The sequence below is a fragment of the Callorhinchus milii genome, unplaced genomic scaffold, assembly GCF_018977255.1.
Source record: "Callorhinchus milii isolate IMCB2004 unplaced genomic scaffold, IMCB_Cmil_1.0 Scaffold3, whole genome shotgun sequence".
In the NCBI taxonomy this organism is placed as follows: Eukaryota; Metazoa; Chordata; class Chondrichthyes; order Chimaeriformes; family Callorhinchidae; genus Callorhinchus; species Callorhinchus milii.
Window position 1 is genome coordinate 9,939,181 of NW_024704744.1, and position 23,651 is coordinate 9,962,831.

A 23,651-nucleotide genomic window follows, 5' to 3' on the forward strand; every position below is an offset into this window, starting at 1 on the left:
CAGGAGAGGGGCCAGAAGGTTGAGCTGGGAGTTGAGGAGTGAGGTGGGGATGGGATCGAGGGAGCAGGTGGTGAGTTTCAGTTGGCGAACAATTGCGGAGGTAGGAGGGAGAGATAGGGTCAAAGGAGTATAGGGGGGGATGAGTGGGAGGTGGGTCATGAGGGAGAGGTGATGTGGGGGTGGCTGTGGATGGGGCTGAGGTGGCTGAACGTATCCCCTCAATTTTGGTTTCGAGGAAATCCAACATCTCCTTACAGTTGGAGTTTGAGGAGAGGATGAACGAGGCGCGGCAAGGTTGATGGAGGAGACGATTTGTGGTGGAAAAGAGAAGCCGGGGGTTGTCCTTTGCCTCCAAGATAACCTTGGAGTAGAAGAAGGATTTGGCAGAGGCAAGAGCGCAGCGGTAGATCTTTGTGTGGTGAAGTCAGATCTGCCGATGGACCTTTACTTTGGAATTGGTCCAGGCGTGTTCGGCAGCTCGCACTTGTGCCTTGAGGGATTGGAGATGGCTGGTGTACCAGGGAGATTTACGGGAGTATGAGGCTATTCGGGAGGTGAGGGGGGCAAGGGAGTCCAGAATGGAGGAGAGGGAGTTGTGGAAAAAAGAGAGTGAGGAGGGGAGATCGGTCAGTGAGGGCCAGAGGTGTAAGAATTCAGATGACTCCAGGGCAGTGGTGAGGGAGAGGGAGGAATTTTTTTTTCATGGACGATATGTGAAGGTGGAGGGTTGAGAAAGGGGAAGGGGTACTGAGATGTTGAGAGAGATGAAGTGGTGGTCCGAGGTGGCTTTATCGATGATGATGATGTCCGAGACGGTGAGGCCCTGGGTGATCACCAGCTCGGGTCAATTGCGGCAGCCAATGTGCACACGCTGAGACTCGGAGCGGACAGGATTATTCAGCGAGCCATGGTTAGCCAGCTGGGCTGGGCTGGTGAGGCTCAGTGAGGAGATGGGGGCAGTGATGTCTTCCCTGGGAATCCTGGCCTCAAGATTCAAATGAGGTGGGCGGGATGATGTCACGTGGCAGCCGGTTGCTGAATGACCAATTTTATTGAGGGAGTTGTTGGCCAGGAGACAGGAAGAAACTACCTTCTCTTTTCGAATAGTGCCATTTTTAATGGCCACCTGAACTGGCAGACCGGACCTAGGTTTCATATCTCATCTGATAGACAGGTGGTTGGAATACCTTTGGTCTCCTCAAACACCCTTCATCCCTCACATACTTTATCAAACGGCTCAATGTTACTGTACAAGTGAGGGCAGGTGTTGCATTTCAGGATTGGCAACCATGAGGCAAAGCCTTTTGGATACTGAAGTCGGTATGTATTTTCATGACAAAGAAGGCTTTTTGACCAGAAATAGAAAATGCCTTTTGTTATTGCGTAGCTTCGCAGCATTATCTCTCATTGTTTATTGACATTGCTAGCTATATTTCAGATGTTGTGTAGTAATGTTGTACGTTTTGTACTACAAAGCAGTCAGCATTGATACAATAGTTTACCTTTCTTTTCATAAACTGGCCATTGTGTTGTGTGTTGGAGGGGCAGCTGTCATGTACCTATCTGTGCAATAAAACTTGTATTTCTCCCTATCTAACCGTGCTACCATTTTTAAAATGTTATTTTTAGGCAGAGCTGAACATGCACGGGAAGAATTTTGTAACGAGGCACACAGCCTTAACAGATGTGGTCCAGGGGTGGTAGATCTATAGGACACCCCTTATGCACATTCCCTGATGAATCATAATCCTAACACTTGATTTGGTGCCTTATGACGTTGAAAGGTCTTCAATCGCTTCACAGGATAACAGGATATACTGTTAATTATCCTGACTGTATTTGCATGCAAACTTGACTTCCAATTCTGAGCACAACAAAGACCCCAAACAACTAAGATGTGAATGGCCAATTTTATCTAGGGGATTTTTAACCAGGACATTGGAAGAAACTACTTTCGCTTGTCAAATAGAGGCATGGGATTGCTAACATCCACCTGAGCAGACAGATGGGATCTCGGTTTAATGTTTTATCTGAAGGATGGCACCTCCAACAATGCAGTGCACACCCAGCACAGCACTGGAATGTCAGCCTAGATTATAATAATAATAATAATCCTTACATTTGATATAGCGCTTCACAGAATATACTGTAGAGTGGATTGACTGTATATTTTGTGGGCGAAACATGGCAGCCAATTGCGCACAGCATTGTCCCACAAACAGTCAGGAATTGAGTGACCAAATTATTATTATTATTTTTTGAAGGGATTATTACCCCAGGAAAGCGATCCGCCAATCGACTTACAAGTGATTGATAACAATAAAATAAAATTGTTAAATTGAAAAAGGATCAGGTGAGTTTAAAGTCCTGACAACTTTTTGACTCATAGATAAGAGTGCTACCATTGAGTCAGGCCAGCACGGTTTTAATCATATCTAATAGAGTGTGAGGAAACCAGAATGACTTCACTGAGTTTTCTTTCTTTCACAGATGGATGTATTTCATCTCCACTCAGCCATTCCACTGCCCCAGGCAGCTTTGCTGAAATTAGGATCTTATGTTTTAGTGAACTACATCCCTAGAAGGATCTATAATGTCCAATTGAACAAGCAAACGGAACATCGGATCAACACCTCCACCATTGCAGCACACCCCTCAGCATTATATTTCACAATAAAATCCATTGATAAAAACTTTGCTCCAATCTTGCAATCTACTTTTTGTGGAGTCCTGTAGCTCCAGTGGTTAGAGCACTTGCTTTGCAAGTGAGAGACCTGAGTTCAATTCCTGGCAGGGCGAAACCTTGGGCAAGTTTCCTTACTCCACACGCCTTATAATAATCCCTCCAAAAAACAAAACAATAATAAAAATTGGGCATTTTCAATCTACGACTGTTTGTGGGACATTGCTGTGCGCAATTGGCTGCCGCGTTCGCCCACAAATATACAGTCAATTCACTTTACAGTGTGTTCTGTGAAGCGCTTTGGGACGTCCTCCCGACGTGAAAAGCGCTATATCAAATGCAAGGATTATTATTATTATTATTACTTCCTCCTGCAAGATTGCTACGTTCGGCTGCTTTGCTCAACTCCTAAACTACCTCATCAGAGAGCCCCTTGCATGACAGGCTGTTAAGAGATACAACACTTCCCACTTGCTGGACAGAGCAATTTGCTGCCTACTGAATATTTCTACATTACTGAATCAGTGCAAAAAAAAACTACATTACTTTTTGCCCTTTAACAGGAGAAGAATGTATGGAATTGTGGGCATCATAGGCAATAGTAATAGTTCAGCCCTCTCCTCCACATCTCACCCACAACAACTGATTGGATAAATGTTTTTGATTCACAAGCATTAAAACATTACTAATATAAAGTTCAGTTTTGAAATACGAACAGCGCTACTTAATAATAATAATCCTTGCATTTAATACAGCCTTTCACATCGGGAGGGCATTCCAAAGGGAGAATATACTGCAAAGTGGAATTGGTCTGTATTTTGTCAGACGCAATTTGCAGACAACAATGTCCCACAAACAGCCATGAAGTGAATGATCAATTTTATTTGGGGGATTTTTTTTTTACTAAGATACCAGGAGAAACTTCTCTTTTCGAACAGTGTCATGGAATTTTTAATGTCCACTTGAAAAGACACAGAATGGAGCTCCTTTTAATGTCTCATCCAAAGAACGGCACCTTGGACAAAGTGTCACTCCACCCAGCACTGCACTAGAGCTTCAACCTAGACTGTGAGCTCAAACATGGGGCTCGAGCTGACTCAGAAGAACTCTATCAACTAAATCAAGCCGACACCTCTTCTGCTCAACCACACTTAGAAACCAAGATGGATGTTATCTGTGCTGGTATTAGGTGGGTGTCAAAAATTACCACCAGGCTGATTATCATCCCAAAGTGTTTTATGCTAATAGCATAATTTCTTACAAATGACTCAGGAGACATTGAGACGTATTCACTCAAAGAGGCTACTGGCATAATAGTGATCAACGAGATGTGGCTGAAAATTCGACAAGAGTGCAAGGGGTGGACTGCAGCAAAACAGGAGTATTTGTTGAAGATTGGCTTGGAAAGCAAGTGTGGGGGCAGGAGTGTAGGAATCTAGGTCAGGAGACATTAAAGGTTACCCCAAGAGGAAACATTAGGTGCATTTATCTGGTTTGACGTGAGTGACTCCTACGATTCAATAAAAGCTACAGAAATCCAATGAGGACAAAATGAACAGGTTGATATAGAATTATTTAGAATTTCTTGAGTGGATAAAACTGTCTCATGAAAGAGCAGAAATAAGCAAATAGATTTGTCCCTATATGAATTGATAACAATTATAGAGGGATCTGAAGAATAATACATCCAAGTGTATGCTTAAGTAACTTTCAACAGTTTCCTTGCTTTAAACACCTTGATCAGCATCTTAGCATATTGCTGGAGTAATCATAGATAAACAAGTATTTCACAATATCTGTGTACAACTACAGCATTAAACTTTGTCAACCATTATCGTAACATATCAGCGTATGTACATTGTACAGTAATCATAAAAACCCTGTACTAAGTAGGAAATAAGGAGTTTTGACCCCAGTATAAAACGTTGGGTGGGAATTACAAAAGAAGAGTGGATTGAAAAATGAATTCCTGCTGTTACTTCCATAGGCACAGGCATAGCAATTGGAGCTAATCAAGAACCCTTTAAATAATAATGATAATAATAATAAACCTTGCATTGATACAGTGCCCTTCATGTTGTCAAAACGTCTCAAAGCGTTGCACATGATGAGTAGTTACAGTGTATTTGTAGGTGCATGTGGTAGTCAATTTGCACACAGCAATGCCCCACAAAGCAGCTGTGAAATTAAATGGGGGAACTTCATGCCTCAATCTTTCCTCCTCATCCCCTCGTTATCTATCGTTATATATCTCCCTAAGACTTACCTCTTTGACCCCACCACCCCACACAATCCCTCTTCCCATGCTTAGTATCCAACCCTGTCATTGTGCAGCACTCTGAGAAGTTATCCAGTATGAAGTGTGTTACATAAAATGATAGAACCATAACAATTTACAGAACAAAAGCAGGCCATTTGGCCAAACATGTTTGAACCGGCTCTTTTAAGAGTAATCCTTTCAATCTTAATTGCCTGCCCTTTCACTTTAACTCTGTAGTTGACTCCTTTTTTAGGCATTTAGCTACAACAACAACAACAACAACAGACGTGATGAAGGTCTGAATAGGGTCTCACCAGCCGGGAAGAAAGAGGTAGTGGCAGAGGCAGGTAATGTTGTGAAGGTAAGGGAAAACAATGTTTAGAACAAAAAGATTCTTTTACACAAAGTATTCTTTCAATACGAGTGATTTGCATATTGATTGACCACTAAGTGAAAACAGAAGCCTTGGAGTAAAGATTCCCTTAGGCAGTATTAATGCTAAGGTGCATTTTCCGATATGAGTTCAACTCTGCAATAAATGCAAGAAAATCCAATTAAAATAAAATTGGTGTTTTTGTTGCAAACAACACAGTCATTACACCACATGAGTTGTTTATTCTACTGTGCTTTCCTAATGCAAGAATTGGTGACAAGATTTGGGACTTGAACACACAGTCTACAACAACAACATTACATTTGCATAGCACCTTTCACGTCGGGAGGACTTCTTAAGGCGCTAGACAGTCAGAGTTTAGGACCCAAGCTGGGGGTCAGGATCGGGGAGGGTGGAGGGTAGGGGGGGAAGCAGGGTGATCAAGAGCACGATTGAAGAGGAGGGTCTTGAGATGGGTCTTGAAGGAGGCAAGGGAGGGGGCGATGTGGAGGGACTGAGGGATGGAGTTTAAAAAGTGGGGGCAGAGTGGCAGAAGGCCCAACTACCAATAGTGGAGTGAGCGAGGCGGGTCACGTGAAGCAGGCCGGAGCGTTGAGCAGAGGGAGTGAGCAGGATGGGGGTGATAGGGCCATGGAACCTGGTGGGGGAGAGGACACAGGCTGCAGAGTTGTGGATGATCTGCAGCCTATGGAGGGAAGAGTTGGGGAGGCGGACAAGCAAGGAGTTTGCATAGTCAAGCCTCAAAGTAATGAAAGTGTGTATGATGGTTTTGGTGGCCTACAGAGTGAAACAGTGGCGGAGCCAGGCAATGTCGCGGAGGTGGGGGAAGGCAGAGCAGGATATGGCACAGATATGTGGCAGAAAGGATAGTTGAGGATCAAACAAGATGCCAAAGTTCTGGACTGGCTTAGTTGGGTGGAGTGTGCAACCATGGATGGTGATGCTGTCAGCGCTTGAGGTGTGGAGGCGCTGAAGGGAGCCAATCAGGAGAGCCTCGGTCTGGTTGACATTTAACGGAAGAAAGTTAGCTCTCATCCAGTACTTGATGTCTGATGGACATTTTGTCAGGACAGCAGTGGTCCTGGAGTTAAAGGTGGAGGCAGAGAGATACAGTTGGGTGTCATCCACATACATGTGGAAGTTGACCCCATGTCTGCGGATGATGTCAGCAAGTGGGAGCATATAGATATTGAAGAGGAGGGGACCAAGGACAGAGCCCCGAGGAGCACCGCATGAGATGGTGCAGGGGCTAGAGGAGAAACAGTTTGTGGAGATGAAGTGGAGGCGGTGTGAGAGGTACGATCTGATCCAATCAAGGACAGAGCTATGAAGGTTGAGGTAAGAGGAGAGGTGGTGGATGAGGATAGAATGGTCAATGGTGTCGAAGGCAGCAGAGAAGTCAAAGAGGATGAGGAGGCAGAGGAAGCGCTGGTCACAGATGGGCATAATGTCATTTGTCACTTTGACTGAGGCCGTTTCTGTGCTGTGGGCGGCCAATTAGAGGGGTTCGTGAAGAGAGTGGCAGGACTGGAAGGAGTGAAGCTGGAAAGCAACAACTCGTTCCAGGACCTCGGAGAAGAAAACGAGGTTGGAAATGCGGTAGTAGTTTGAGTGTAGAGATGGGTCTAGTGAGGGTTTTTTAAGTATAGGAGTGATGACTGCAGTTTTTAATGTCAGTGAATAGAGGGGCAAGGAGGTGGAGCAGGGAGGTAAAGAGAGGGGCAGGGATGGGGTTGAGAGAGCACGTGGTCTGTTTCATGCGGGTTACAGTGGTGGTGAGAGAGGAGTGGGAGATGGGTTTGAAGGTGTGGACGGAGGGATGGGTAGAGGCCGGAGTGGGAGATGGGGAGGGGCTAGTAGACGGAAGGGCAGAGGCAGCTGAGCGGAACCCCTATCCTTTGGATTTGAGGAAGCCCAGCATCGCCTTGCAGTTGGCATTGGAGGTGAGGGTGGGCAAATTATGAGAGGGTGGGCGGAGAAGATGGTTGGGGAAGGAGAAGAGGAGCCTGTGGTTGTCCTTGGCCTCCAAGATTGTCTTGGAATATAACTATGATTTAACGGAGGCAACGACAAAGCTGTAAGATTTGATAAGGTCCAACGAAATCTGCCGATAGAACGTTATGTTTGATTTAAGCCTGGTGCATTCAGCGTCCACACACCTGTGCTTTAAGGGAATGGAGGTGGCTGGCGTACCATGGTGACTTACGTGAATAGGAGACGGTTCGGGAAGAGAGGGGAGCAAGAGAGTGGAGGCGAGGGAGCCGTGGAGAAGAGTGACTGAGGAGGATAGGTCATTGCGGGAGGAAGCCCAGAGGGGAAGGAGTTCAGATGACTCCAAGGCAGCCGAGAGGGAGTGGGGGGGAAGTTTTTTTCCAGGGGCAGTAGGAGATGGAGGTGGGTCTAAACTGACAATGGTTGGTTGTTGACTGTTAGAGGTGCCGTCTTTCAGATGAGATATTAAACAGAGGTCCAATCTGCCTGCTAAGATGGACATTAAAGATCCCATGGTACTGTTCAAAAAGAGGAGGGAGTTGTCTTGGTGTCCTGGCCAACAATCTCCCAAATAAAATTGGTCATTTATTTCATGGCTGTTTGTGGGACATTCCTGTGCCAATTGTGCTGCAGCATTTGCCTACAAATACACAGTCACTTAATTTCACTGTGAATCCTATGAAGTGGTTTGAGGTTTTTCTTTCAAACATGAAATGCCACCTGGCCTTGAGTTACTGATTGTAGGATGCTAGAACATCCAGAATTAGACAAATTGTTGAATTTAGTCTTACACGTGAAGCTTGTTTTGTGTAGCTCTTAAAATAATAATGAATAAAAATGATAATAATATAAAAACTTCATATAGTTCCTTACCCCATCATCAAAGTGTCTCAAAACGGTTCTCAGGTATCTTACTGTGAAGTGCATGAGTGTGTATTTTGTAGGCAAATGTGGCAGCCAATTTGTGTACAGCAATGTCCCTCAAACAGCCAGGAAGTAAATGATTAATTTTACCAGGGGGATTGTTGGTCAGGATACAGCCAGAAACTCTGTTCTCTTTTTCTATAGTGCCAAATGGATCTTTAATGTCCATCTGAACAGGCAGACGGGGTCTCGGTTTAACGACTCATCTGCAGAACAGAAGCCCCAGTGTTGCAACACTTCACCAACACTGCATTGGAGTGGCAGCATACATTGCTCTGATGTGAGTTGTGAACCCACAACTTTGTGACTGAGAGGTGAGAGTGCTAAAAAGAAAACTTCTGGAAAACTTGTTTCTTTTTGCCCCAAAATATACAGTCAATTCACTTTACAGTATATTTCCGTGTAGCTCTTTTGAGACGTGCTACATTAAATGCAATGATTATTATTCTTATTATTCTTTCTTTGCAGTTTCTCTGAATATACAGATTTCGCCCACAAAATACACACTTTACAATATATTCTGTGAGGTACTTTGAGACATCTCAACAATGTGATAAGGCGTTATGTGGAGTGTGCAGTGTTGTAGCTTAGTGGTTAGAGCAATCGCCTCGCAAGTCAGAGGACCTGGGTCTCGGGCAATGTGAAATATTGGGCAAGTTTCTTTACTCCACACGCCTGTTTACTTAGCAATAAGTAGGAACCCGGTTGTTAGTCGATTGCTGGATCACTTTCCGGGGGTAATAATCACTCCAAAAATAAATACATAAATAAATAAAAATCATAATGATAATTTGGTCACTCAATCCACAACTGGGACACTGCTGCGCACAATTGGCTGCTGAGTTTCACCCACAAAATATACAGTCAATTCATTTTGCAGTACATTCTGTGAAACACTTTGGGACGCCTCGAAGATGTGATAAGACACTATATCAAATCCAAGGATTATTATGATTATTATATCAATGCAAGGATTGTTATTCTTATTCTTATTGTTGACAAAATATCTCATCTGCTACACGGTTTTCAAACTAAAGTGAAAACTTCTGCCTGTGAATAAATACAGCAGAGCATTCAGAAAAAAAAATAGGAAAGGATTCTAATGCAGAGGAAAGGTCTGATAATGATCTGTAGGTTGAAAAACATATTCACAAACCCATGCTTGTGACTTGTCGACTGTAAAAGCCCAAAAATGAGCCTCCCTACGTCAGCACAGGATCTCAGAGCCAAATAACCTACCTACTTAATATCCAGGTGATGATATAGGGTTAGAAATCGCTGCTCCCCTTTTGCTAAAATGCATGGCACCAACGCCCTCTGACTTCACACACAATGACAAAATAATAACTCACTTTTAATACCACCTAATAGTCCACATCATTCACATTTGAGCATGAACCACGTCATAACCTTTCACCATATTTCAATTACTGCAGTATTCCCATGGTAACACAAGCACCTCCTAGCTTTGATCCAAGCAGTGGGTAAGAGAATCGTGCCTGTCTGCGTTTCTGTTTCCCTGTTAAAAAGTTTTCATCCACGTTTCTTCAATTATTTTTAAAATGTTTTAATTGATCAGGAATCAATAGCATCTGTTAGAAAATGATCGCACAATCACAATCTCTACTCATTACAGTAACAATTTAGTAAAATCATTGCCTTAAAATCAATTGCAGTTTAAAATCTGTTGTCAAGAAGCACTGAAATAAGTAAGTATTTGGAAATGATGGGTATATTCGCAAGATTGATTAGGATCAATAATTCCCATTGGATCTTAACCTTCCAAAATACCCACCCTACTGAAACGTAGATAAAAACTTCCTGTATTACAGCATCTAGTTGTTTTTTTATATGTGATAAATTTCAAGCAGTTTCTCATACATTTAAACAATTTAAAACACCAACTACAATTTCTCCTGCTAAAACCTCTTTGCGTATTACATACAGGTAGGAATGAGTGAACTGGTCAAAGTAAACCTACAAAATACACTCTATTGCACCGTCATTGCACTTTACAATAAATCCTGTGAAATATGCTGAGATGTTTTGATGACATAGTAAAATGCTTTGTCAAATGCAAAGTTTATTATTCTGTTATATCCCCAGTTCCTACGGAGAAAATTCAGGAAAAAAATTGATTTGCTCAGTGAAAAAAATTCCATTAATTTACAAATAATTTCCTCTTCCTTCACTCTGGATGTCGGATTGGTTCAATTTTGCTCCCATTGCCTTCTCACCTCTTTTCTATATTTCAAAAGGACACAATTTCAAACGGCAGGATATAAATCTGCCATTAATCAATAAATAATCTATTTACTTTATTTTTTTTAAATCTAACCGACATGCATTTTATTTTCCAAATTACTTTTATTTCATTCCTATTCAAGGTTTTGCTTGCTAATCCAGCAACTGTGCAGGGTCACAGTGTTTCACCAAATAAATGCTTTATGAATAAATCATAATAGTTCCTGCATTTGATATAACACATTTCATAATGGTCTCAAAGAACCTTCAAATGCTTTAGTGTAAAATGTATTTTTTAGACAAACACAGCTTTTTGTTTAAATCGCAAATACATTGCCTGATACAACAACAGCAAGCTGCATTTATATTGCACTCTTCACGTAGGTTAATGTCTCAGCGTGCTTGCACAGTGCATCAAGCAGGGCAGAGGCAGAGCTGGCCATCAGCGCAGTCGAGGAGATAGGGAGTCCCGTAGCTCAGTGGTTAGAGCACTCGTTTTGCAAGCGAGAGACCGGAATTCAATTCCAGACAGGGCGAAACCTTGGGCAAGATTCCTTACTCCACACGCCTAATAATAATCCCTCCAAAACCAAAAACAATAATAAATTGGTCATTTTCAATCTACGACTGTTTGTGGGACATTGCTGTGCGCAATTGGCTGCCGCGTTCGCCCACAAATATACAGTCAATTCACTTTACAGTGTGTTCTGTGAAGCGCTTTGGGACGTCCTCCCGACGTGAAAAGCGCTATATCAAATGCAAGGATTATTATTATTATTATTATCGTTAAGGTAGAGAGAGAGGGGTTGAGGTGCATGGTGGAGACAGGGAGTTCGAGAGGTTAGAGGCATAGTGAATGAAGGTTTGACCATCAATGATGGCATAGAGGAGGTGCTCACACATAGCCTGTCTGTTTTAGCTGATCGGAGTGGTGGGAGCAGGGGGTACAAGTATATATAACAACAACAACTTGCATTTTTATAGCGCCCCCTCCCACAGGGTAGCAGTCCAGAGTGCTTAACAAGCACTGATAATGGTTAACATGCCCATCACAAAACCAAGCTGCTCTGTCCAGTCGACCCTTCTGTTCGCTTTTTATAGCCTGGCATACGGTTTGAATAGCTGACCATGAAAGTGAAATCTTGGAAGATGAAAACGAAATGAATCCATCTTTGCGACTCTATCTTATATGATATATTATGACTTGTGGTCAAAAGCTATAATTTCGCCAATCAAGTGCATAATTTTAGCAGATGGAAAATGAATAGTAAATTTGGTATTGCCCTCCAGGGAATGTTGGAAAGCCAATTACAGCATTCTCATTTGAAGAGTGCACTGGTCGAACAGGGAAGGGATGAAATAGAAGGCACTGACTTGGGTAATGTATACAGGATACATATGAAAGGTTGGCTATAAAATTTAAAATAATTAGCTAACGACTACTCACCGATTCCAGTTGTAGCACAATTATGGGGACTAACTCACACATGATAGCACAGACATAGGATGTCTGACATGTGCTGAAACCCATCACCATGCTTAAGATTATCCACACGTGGACACTTTCCCTTCTGAAAACAAGTAGATAAAGGCACCACCCAGAGATCCAACCTGCAATCTATCCTGAATTAACAACTCTCAGGCAAACTGATTTATAACTTAGCATGGGAAAAATAAGTCAGGGTACCCTACCCCAATCGCTGACCCCTCGCTGGGATGTGCACATGTGTGGCAGATGTTTCATGATGACAACAACAACAACAAAATTATATTTGTATAGTGCCTTTCACATCAGGAGGACGTTCCAAGGCGCTGGACAGTCATTGTTACGGACCAATTTAGCAATTTACAAAAGAACAATCTATACAAGAACAACTTGCATTTATATAACGCCCTTTACGTGGGTAGCGTCCCAGAGCACTTGACAGCAGCTAAGTCTGTGCTATGCCACCTTTCACATCAAGACACCATCCACAAGATCAGCCGGGTAATCCTTACCAACACATACCAACAAGACTGACCAAAAGAACTCAAAGATATTGAAATAAGTGAAGGATACCAGCTGACAAGGCTTAAAGCTTTTCGCAATCCTTTCACTACGGTGTCAGATTGATGAATTTCAGTGAGTCTCTACTTTCCATTCAAAGTTATTTTTTGGCACATTTCAGCCTCAGTTACTGCACCTGTCGGTTTGTACTAAATTATGTTTTGTTATAACAATTTTCTGCTAAATTATTCTCATAAACTGCTTTTAAGCTTATTTACTGTATCATCTCTCTCTCTCTCTCTGAAACAATAATGCTGCAACTACTGGTTGAAGTTGCACTGGTGATTTGGTCGATATCCGCACTCAGTTACAGGCAAAATGTTTTTATTATTAAACAATCGGCCCCGGAAAGGTTTAATTTGTCATCAGGACTCTTCAGTCTCAACACACAACCTATTTATTTAAATTTATTTATGATTCATGAATTAATTTATTCCGTTTTTTAAAATCGGCAAACGGTTTCACTTCCTGTCACCCCCCACTGTTTGTGGGACACTGCTGCGTGCAATTGGTTGCCATTTTGCCCGCAAAATACACAGTCACTACACTTTACAGTATATTCTGGGAAGTGCCTTGAGATGTCTCAAAGACGTGATAAAGTGCTATATTGAATACAAGGCTTATTATTATTGTTATTATTATCCACTCAGGCTCTTATTAATGTGATTTGCTTCCAAGCTCAGTGTTAACATGCTCTGGGACGCTACTCTGTGCTCTGGGAGGCTACCCTGTGTGAATGCAAGTTATTGTTGCATCAGGCCAGTGAACTAGTCTTCAAACAACATGCAAATAGAAAAAAAAGACAGCAAAAGACCTGTCAATCACATCTGATATGACTCTTCCTCACCCTGAATTCACAAATGGATGTAAATTCCCCCCCAACTACCTCCACCCTCCTGCCTCTGTGCATTACAAATGAGGAAATACGTGCACTGTTGCACTTGGGAAGTAAAAACTGCTCACACTAAAAGATTTGATTTTAAAATTTGATTGTAGTATGAGGCCTGTCAAGTAAAGCAATTGAATCCTATGCTCAATCCCCTGAGCTGAGATTGGGCTCTTTCTTCACAGAACTTACTGATATTCGTGAACTCTTTCACTCATTAAATATACCATCTCAGCAATTATATTTGACATGGTAAAACTTAATGGATTTACTAAACGTGACAGGTACTTTATAAATGTAATGATTCACAAAAATCATATTAAAATTTAAACCTGACTCAGTAATTTAGACAAATCCATTTGATTTTTGTATTTTACCACTAATTCATAGAATTACATTGATTTACATAGAATGTTACAGAACAGAAACAGACCAAACTGGTCTAACTATTCCATGCCACTGTTTATACTCCACATAAACCCCCACCGCTTGCTCCTAAACCCTTTACTCCCTTCTCTCTCATGCTCACATCAAGTATCCTCTTCAATACATCGATGCTTTTTGTTTCAACATCAACAACGCTTTTTACATAAGTAATGACAAATGTTGATCGCATTCACAAGAGTCACTCCACCTGGATTCACTTTTTAGTAAGCAAGACACTATACTCCAGATGTGACACTCCTAATCCTGCTCACGAGCCAGCCTGGCTGGTCTGTCATCAACAGTGCCCTAGAATACTGCAGTCCCTGAAACCGGACTACCAAGACCCTCACAGAGGATTGATTTAATTCTGACATTCCAAAGCATGTCACCTTTGAGCCAGTTCAGCATCATAGAGACACTACTACGTACCTACATCCCCCCCCATCAACTCTCCCCTCCACCCCATCATATTGTCAACCAACACTCCACTGTCCAAAATAATATATGAATAATGATTATGAAGGAGAGGTATTAGAAGGAACCTTAGTGAATTAGTGAAGGAAGAAGTATTTAAACATTTTCAGTAGAAAAGCAGAGAGGAGAATTTAATAATAATCATAATAATCCTTCCATTTGATAATAGTTCCTTATCACATCATTGAGACTTCTCAAGGTGCTTCACAGAATATATTTATTGTAAATTGGATTGCTTGTATATTTTGTGGGTGAAACATGGCAACCAATTGCACACAGCAGTGTCCCACAAAAGTCGTGGATTGAAGTGACTAAATTCTTTATTGGAAATGGAGCAGGAAATTATTCTATTCCCAATGGAAAAGTATATTCTCTGCTGACCTATTCAATGAGATCAAATGGATTAAAGGTATTTCACTTATACTTCTGTTGTGATCACAAGTGGATATTGAAACGCAACCCATTATCAACAACATTTGTCCTTCACACAGGTGACGTCTCAGAGCACTGATTAAAATTTAAAAAGGAATTAGATAAATATTTTCAAGAAAAAGTAGTATGAAATGGTGCAAAGAGGACTAGAAATGCTTGTACAATACTTGATTCTTCAAAGACACCTTCTCCAAATCAAAACTAGTTGTTAATCAATTGCTCACTTCCACTCAAACACTTTTTGTAGAAATTTCAATGCAAGAACTTCCCATGGTAGTTTCTCAGTCCCAGATCTCGATCTTCATCACTTTAAATACATGCCCTGTTCCAGCCATGTGTGGCGGAAATCAATCAGATTCTTATTCATGTGGGTTGTAATAGATGTGTTGCTCCCAGGAACTTTTCATGAAATTTCCTTCAGTCAGCGAAATGCCAGGTAAGTGATCTTCAAATAGGGTATAATAAATGCAATCATTAAGACTATAATAGGTTTAACATCTTCAAGGAACTAAAATCCCTGTGAGGCTTTCCAGCCACCGGTCACCTCAGGACTAATTATTTCTACAGTTGTGCAACCCACTCATCAAGACTTCTGAGGGAGTTTAATGTATTGAAAATGGGAAGAAGGTTCTCTGCTGAGAGGAATATTATTGAAACTGGTCTTTTTTTTAAACCTTCCTCAAATCTTTTCACAGCGAACTCACTTTATTCCCTGGAGAACGTCTTTTCATATCTTCCTTGCAGCAATAGTCTGGTAATACTGCATTCAGGGCCTTTTTTCATTTAAAAATGGCTTTAAAACCTGTTCAATTAATTTCTCGGAGAGCTGAAAGTACTGTATGATCAGAGACATTTTGTAAGTGTTAAAGCGAATGCAGCTACCAATTATGATGCATCTGTAACCCTGGGTCTATTACTAACACCAACTATCTTTTCAATGGATGTTTTTAGTGAGATTTCCCATTGAAGTTGCACAAGACCACAAGATAGGATTAGGTGAAGAAGTCCCTTTGGCCTGTTTGTAATGTAGCAATGTCAGCATTGACAGGTTATAGACTCCATAATGTTGTTCATGATTTGAAAGTAGACAACCTTCAAAGGAGAGGATATAACTATTTGTATATACAGCTACAGAGACATACGAGAAGATATAGGGGTCTAAACTTGTGCTATTTGATAATAATAATCTTTGCATTAACCGTATTCTTTAATTAAAGAATGGAATGGGTTTGCGATTGCTATCATAATTTTAGCTAAAATAATGCACATTTACAGAACTTATTGGGGAAACGGGAAAGCAAGGGTGAAGGGAAGGGGTTGTAAGCAGGAGGTGGGGTAGTAAGCAGAATTACAACTGGAAAAATGACAGGCAGGTTCACAGTAATTCAATGCAGACTTGGAGATGCAGACATCTTATAATAATGATAATCCTTGCATTTGATATAGTGCCTTATCACACCTTAAGACATCCCAAAGCACTTCACAGAATATATACTGTAAAGTGGATTGACGTGGTAGCCAATTGAACACAGCAAAGTCCCACAAACAGTCGTAGATTGAGTGACCAATTTATTATTTTTTTAAGGGAATATTACCCCCGGAAAGGCATCCACCAATCGACTAATAACTGGGTTCCTACTTAGCTGTAGGTAAACAGAGACGTGTGAAGTAAGGAAACTTACCTGAAATAGGGTCAGTGAGCCAGATAAAGCATAAACCCAGCAAGAAAAAATAACTCTCATCAACACTGGCCCCATTGTGCAACAATGTCCCTAACCCCCAACTCTCAAATCTCCAAATCAAGAGTCTTAAAGGTGTCGTATTTACCTAACAATTAGACCTTTGACATGCGAGAAAATAGCTGTCTTAAATTGACCAAAGCACATGATTTACCCTCAATTCCTCTGCACCCTTGCTCTTTTGCACATTTCTATTCATTTTTCTCATGTTCATAGTGATTGCTTGACAGCTTCCTGGTTCACTGTGCTCAATGACCATGACTAATTTGAGATTCCTTACCTTACTTTTTATTTTAATGTCAGGTCTGACCTTGTGTTAAATGCTCACTTTTTGATGAGCTCTCCCAGCTGTGCAGCTCTGCGGAGCTTTGTGACCTTTCAGAAAGTCTATAATAAGTGAAATTGGCATTTTCATCCTTTTGATTAAAGACTGTTATCATTAGCTGAACTGACTAATACTGAAAGGAGTGTTAAATACATCTGATTTTTCTTTAACACAATCCATTGACATTGCAGCCATATATATTGTTGCTAAAATTAGTGACAACATAAATACTGGGCCCAAAGAAACCAAATAACGTGAACACACAAGCATGCATCACCTCTGATGGGTTTCCTTGGATCTCTTCAAATGCACTGTATAATCCTTGTTAATTTCTTTTGATTCATTCAAAAGTCAAAATGGAATCCTATAGCTCAGTGGTTAGAGCATTTGCCTCGCAAGCGAGCGACCTGGGTTCGATTTCCTGCAGGTTGGGCAAGTTTGCTTACTCCATACGCCTCTGTTTATCTAGTAGTAAGTAATAACCCAATTGTTAGTCGGTTGGCAGATTGTTTTTCTGGGAATAATAATCCTTCAAAAAAGTAATAATGACTTGGTCACTCAATCCACACTGTCTGTGGGACACTGCTGTGTACAATTGACTGCCACATTTCGCCCACAAATATACAGTCAATTCACTTTACAATATATTCTGTGAAGCACTTTGAGACGTCTAGAAGACATGAAAAGGGCTATATCAGATGCAAGGATTATTATTATTATTAAGAATGTCTTGGCTATCAAGGATTGCCAGTCAAAATCACATGCTTTCACCCAAATCAATTATTTCATACTTAACTCAAAGTGGACCACACAAGGCTGAACTTTAGTTTGGTGGTTCAAAAATCCCAGGTAAATTCCTCAGTTGATCCAGAAAATGCATTTACATCAGAAATAAACAAACATGGATCAAATGTGTAGAAAGTGAGGGATGTATATGTAAACTGTCACTTAATTCAAAAAGAGTAAAAAGTTGGCTACATTGTTTATTTTACTTGCCTTTAGTGTTGTAAAGTTTTGCTTGATATTTTTGATTAAATTTGCACAGATTAAACACGATGTCTTGTGTGTTTAGATGACTTCTCCAAAGTGATTGCTGCTGTGGCATGAGGAATTAGAGGGGTATGGGAGAGGGGATTAATGAGGGTGGAGGCTCAGGTGGAGTATAGACACCGATGTGGATTAGTTGGTCTGAATGGCCTTTTTCCATGCTCTAGCATTCCAATAATCCAAAGTAATTTTCTACTGAAGAAACATTATAATTGTATTCAAAAAGAAAATTAGATTTTAAGGAAGTAATGTGCTTGAGAAAGGTTCTGTCTGACACATTAATATAACAGCAGCAACCAAATGTATACGGCCATTCATCTTAAACTGCACTGGAGTAATGTGAGCTCACGTTCTTTCACAGAGGCAATCATTAGGTTTGGCAATTTAATTTGTAAATTCAAAAGACAAAGACTTTAGCACAATGCATGTTAGCAAAATTCTCTCCATAGGTTAGCTCCCAGCTTCTCCTGCTCTCTGTCAGAGAGACAAGCTTGCGCCAGCTCTCACCTTCAATGCAAAGTCCCAGGGTAATTTTTAGAATACCATAAACACGATATAATGTTTCTTCTGTCACATCAAAATAAATGTTTAGCTCTTTTGCCTAGTTATAATAATCCATGCATTTGGTATAATGACTTTTATGTCAGGAGGACATGTCAAAGTGCTTTACAGTTCATTCCATGCACTTGAAGTTATAGTCATATGGTTAATGTATTTGTATTAACTATAGTAAAATACAGTAATACATGTATCTTTCATGCATTGTGAAACTAGGACAGACAGATCAGAAATGTTCTGAATTTTGTGTGACACTGTGTGTGTGTGTTTGTATGTTTGTGTACAATACCCACCAATATTATTATTATTATTATTATTATGTGCTGAGTTAGTTGACTTCAGAAAAAAAGATGTAGGCTCATCACAATTGGCCTCAGTGCCCCTGACAAGGTTTCTGTTTCTACCCAGTTATTTTACCCTCCTCTTATTCCCTGCTTAAAAATGCATATGCCTTGATGTGAGGTGGTAACAGGGTCATCTTTTGACCACCAAACTGCCTGGTAACACTGCCTCTCAGGACTAACACATGAAGAACAGTCACTTGGCCCAGCAGAACACTTGGAGTTAGCAACTTCAGAAGAGAAGCTATCATGAGGTGGGAGTGGTGGAAGAAGATGGAAAATCAAAATCAAAGCACTCATCCAGATGATGTATCATGTGGCACACTATTTTACATGATAATTCAGAGGCTTCATTTGGTGATTGCCTGGGACAGCATATAAAATGAATCTGTGCCCACAGCCAGCAACTCCTACTCAAATAGGTCTAGTCTTCTTGACAGTGCCTGGAGGTACTCTGAATAGAGGTCACCAATGAAGAGAAGAGATCATTTCTTGTTGTTGGGCTGTCAGATGATATAAGCAGTGAGGGTGGAGGAGATCTCCTCTGGTGTTGTGTGAAGCAGATGGATGTGCCTTGGTTTCCTGTGTGTCTTCATCCTATTTCACTGCCCTCAGCAAACAAGAGGCGAGAATCACATTCCTGTTGGGCACAGATGTAGCAGTGGATTAATATTGTGCTTCACCTGATTTGTGTGCAAACTACCTCTCCTCGAGAGAGAAAAGGGAATATTATCTCCATATCCTGCTCTCCTGTGCTCTTTCTCCCTGGTGGAATCATTGAAATCAAGCTGGTGGAATATTTATTTTCTTGTTCCCTTCAGCGATATGTTTTCCTCCTGGAGAGGATTTCAGCAGCTTTCCTTCAGGGAAGCTTGTGGCTTAGCCTCGGTGGCTACAACATGTCTTCTGTTTCAAGTAATATTGTTGATTGCCTTCCCCTCGACGTTATTCTGTCTCTTTCTGCAGGCGTGACAAGATTTATTTATCATTGAGATGTCATTCATTTTGTTTTCCCTTTGTCGGCACTTCCATTTGTGTTTCCAAGGAAACTTGGTGGCCTTTGACTCTTCAGATTTCTTGCCTCAATAATCCAGTTCCTGAACCAGGCTGGTCTGCAGTACTGCAGGGCCCTGCTGATGACAGCCCAGCCAGCCTGGCTCATTAGCAGGACTTGAAAGGGCAGACCTGGTACCTGGGGCAAAGGATCAACCCACTCAGCTCCTGTTTACCCTGCAAGCCAAAGCCCTAATGGTAGGGTGGTCCTAGTTGGACAAGCACTTGCCATACTGTGCCTTCAATGGTTAGCTGGTTAGTTTCCAGCAGTACCCCAACACATGCTCATTCCATTAAATATCTGCTGTGTGCAATTGGCTGCTGGGTTTCGCCCACAAATATACAGTCAATTTAATTTTACGGTATTTTCTATGAAGTTCTTTGAGACGTCTAGAAGATGTGAAAAGCGCTATATCAAAAGCAAGCATTATATTTATTTTTTATTAATCTCTGGGATTTCCATGTACAGGTTGGATAAACAGAATTCTCAATTTTATTTGGATACTCTTTAGCACGGTGATGGGTTTCCACATGTTTCAGATATCCAGATGACCAAAAAAAATGCTTGGCTTGGCTGGTAGCACTTTTGCCACTGAGTCAGAAAGTTGTGATTAAAGCTGCCAGTTGAAGATCGCTCCACATTGTTTCTGCCTTGTAAATTGCATTAATTCCACTTGTGGCTGCTACGCCCATTAAGTAATGATAATGGTCACCCGGCAGACTGGACCTCGGTTTAATATTTTATCCAAAGGACGGCATTTCCAATAAACCAGCACGTCCCAGCACTTCATTGGAGTGTCACCTCTGATTATATGAGTTCAAGGTCCCAACATGGGGATTGAACTCACAACCTTCTGACTCAGAAGCGAGAGTATTACCAGTTGAAATAGGGAGAGAGAGAGAGAGAGAGGGAAAAGATCTTTCATTTACACAATTGGCTGAAATTGAATTCAGGTCCTTGACTGTAAAAATAACACATCACATGTCTTAACCAACTTAGTCACCCACCTTTATTAAAGCAGATGAAATTTATTACTGTATATTCGCCCACAAATATACAGTCGATTCACTTTACAGTCTATTCTGTGAAGCGCTTTGAGATGTCGAGAAGACGTGAAAAGCGCTATATCAAATGCAAGGATTATTATTATTATATTATTATTATAATAACAAATTAACACACAAAAGAGAGCCTTGATAGCAATATTTCAGTTGAACACAGTCCAAACACTGATTCAAAATGCTCACCAGGTCCATAACAAAAGCACCTTTTACACAGAATAACAATAATTGGTAGATTAGTCATTCGGCTGATGAGTCCATACTGATGTTTTTACTCCCCATGAGCTGCCAACCCTCCTAATCTCCTCTCCTATATCCTCAATTGCATTTACCCACATTTAGGCATTAAATTCCTTGTTCAATACATTGATGCTTTTTGTTTCAATCACAGCTTTAGTACATTCTCACCATCCTCTGTTTGAAGTAGTTTTGCCAAACTCCATTTTAGATCTGCTACTTGATAATATGTATGCACTGAAAACTGCCTGTTAACATCTACATTATCAAACCCCTTCATGTTCTTAAATGCCTCTATAAGTGTTCTCACAATCATCTCATCTCAGACAGAAAAAACTTTTCAATCTTGATAGTTGTATCCACACATCCCAATCACATGTAGCTTAGTGGTGGAGTCCTGTAGTTTAATGGTTGGAACACTTGCCTCGCAAGCGAGAGGACCCGAGTTCGATTCCCGGGCAGGATGAAAAGTTGGGCAAGTTTCCTTACTGGAGAGGATAACATTTCGGAATGTGATATCATCCATCTCAGCAGGCTTCTTTCTGTGCTGAAATCCCCATGTTTTTAAATAAAAGTAAAGTAAAAATAATCCTCTTGAGGGAATTCCATGACCCAGAGCTTGATTGCATTATTGTGAACACATTTATACAAGATTATTACCAGAATAAAAAAGGGGAGGTTGGAAGAAATTATTTCATATAAATGGGTAAAAAAAATGTCTATGTCCAGGAAGAGTTTCCAGCTTTACGGAACACATTGTAGAATTTGTTATAAAACATTGCATTGAATGCCATTTGTATTGGTTGCCACATAATGCAGCCATCAGTCTCTTTTACAGTTAAACAGGCAGCCATTTAACACAAACACAAACAGAAGGTTATTTGGCCCACTGCTACCTTAGTTGTTTTTTTTATATAGTTCACCAGTTTTATTACTACTTTCCATTTGTAGATCCCTTCATATTTATTACTCCAGCGATATCCCAACATACAATCTGAATAAAACAAGTCGTTGGGAACACTCAGCAGGTCAGGCAGCATCTATGGAGAAAGGAATGTGAGTCAACGTTTCGGGTCCACAACCCTTCGTCAGAACGGAATCTGCAATCTGCATATATATGTGGAACTCTCAATCTGGTTTGGATACTCTTAAACCCCATAATAGGCATGTGTCAGATATCTGGCTGACCAAATATAAGCTCTCTTTTGAAACTTCTCTCTTTCCGTGGAACAAAGATTGAGGAGTAACCTGATACATGTCTTTAAAAATATGAGATGTTTTGATAGAGAGATATTATTTCCATTGGTCAGTACGTCAGTGACTAGAGGCATCAATTTAAGATAGAGGGCAAATGAGAGAATGGGGGAAATTAAGAGAACTATTTTCATGCACAAAGTGATTACGTTATGGAATTCCCATTCAGGATAAATGGTTGAGGCAGAATGCACATTAGCTTTCAAAAGGGAACCAGACATATATCTTAAAATGAATAAACTAAATGGCGGTACGAGGCAAGAGCATGTAAATAGGACTGAAATGTTTCCTCCTTAAAATAGCTAGCACAGACATGATTGGCCAAATGGTTCTCTTCTGTGCTGTAAATTTCTAGGGAAATAATCTACAGGCCTAACAGCTTTCATTTTGCTAACAAATTGCTAACCCTTAAACATTCATTTGATTTCTTCTCCCGAGTCCTTTGCTACCAATCCCAATTCTGTACTTCCCTGTCACTAATTTCCAAATTAAATATTACCTTAAATATCAACTGCTTCCTCTTTTCCTACCCACTTATCTGGTTAAGGCCCTTCAGAATGATAAGCAACTTCACAGAATGATAAGCAAAATCACAGGATCGCTCGCACCTGGTCCTGATTCCAATTGTTTTGTGCCCCATTGTGGAAGGCGGGAATCCTTGGTACACCATTAATAATTGGCTGTTAATACCTTAATCACTGGCACATCTTAATACATACAAGCTTTATTCGAAGATTTGGTAACATTTTACCAAAACATTTTTTTCAGTTTTAAAATGCCTCACATCGTAAACATTTTATTGACTTCCTTTTGTTCTGTTAAGAAATTATAAACTTTTAAGGGGTTTGATCCTTGCTTTGCTAGTTTCTGTTTGTTTTACCAGCTACTGTTAGTAAAAGGCTCTTTTTGGTAGAGAAACAGAAATTTCATTCGTCACTACATTTACAGTATATTCTATGAAACATCTTCCAGGCGTTCAAGGTACTATATCAAATGCAAGGATTATTATATAACTAGCTGTACCCATTTAGTTGAAGATACACAAGAGCCAAGGATTGGGGACCTCAGTGTATGCATTGAGGTACTGCTTAACCACCTAAAATAGTACAGTGATCTATTGCAGAACACCAGTGAACATCTTGTTGATTGTTCATCTAGGACCATTTGAGATTTAACTTGCAGTTTTTGGGGGTTAGTCAGGTACTTGACACATGCAGAAACCCATATCATTTAACATGCCAGGCTGCCTGGTCCTTCATCAACAGTGTACACA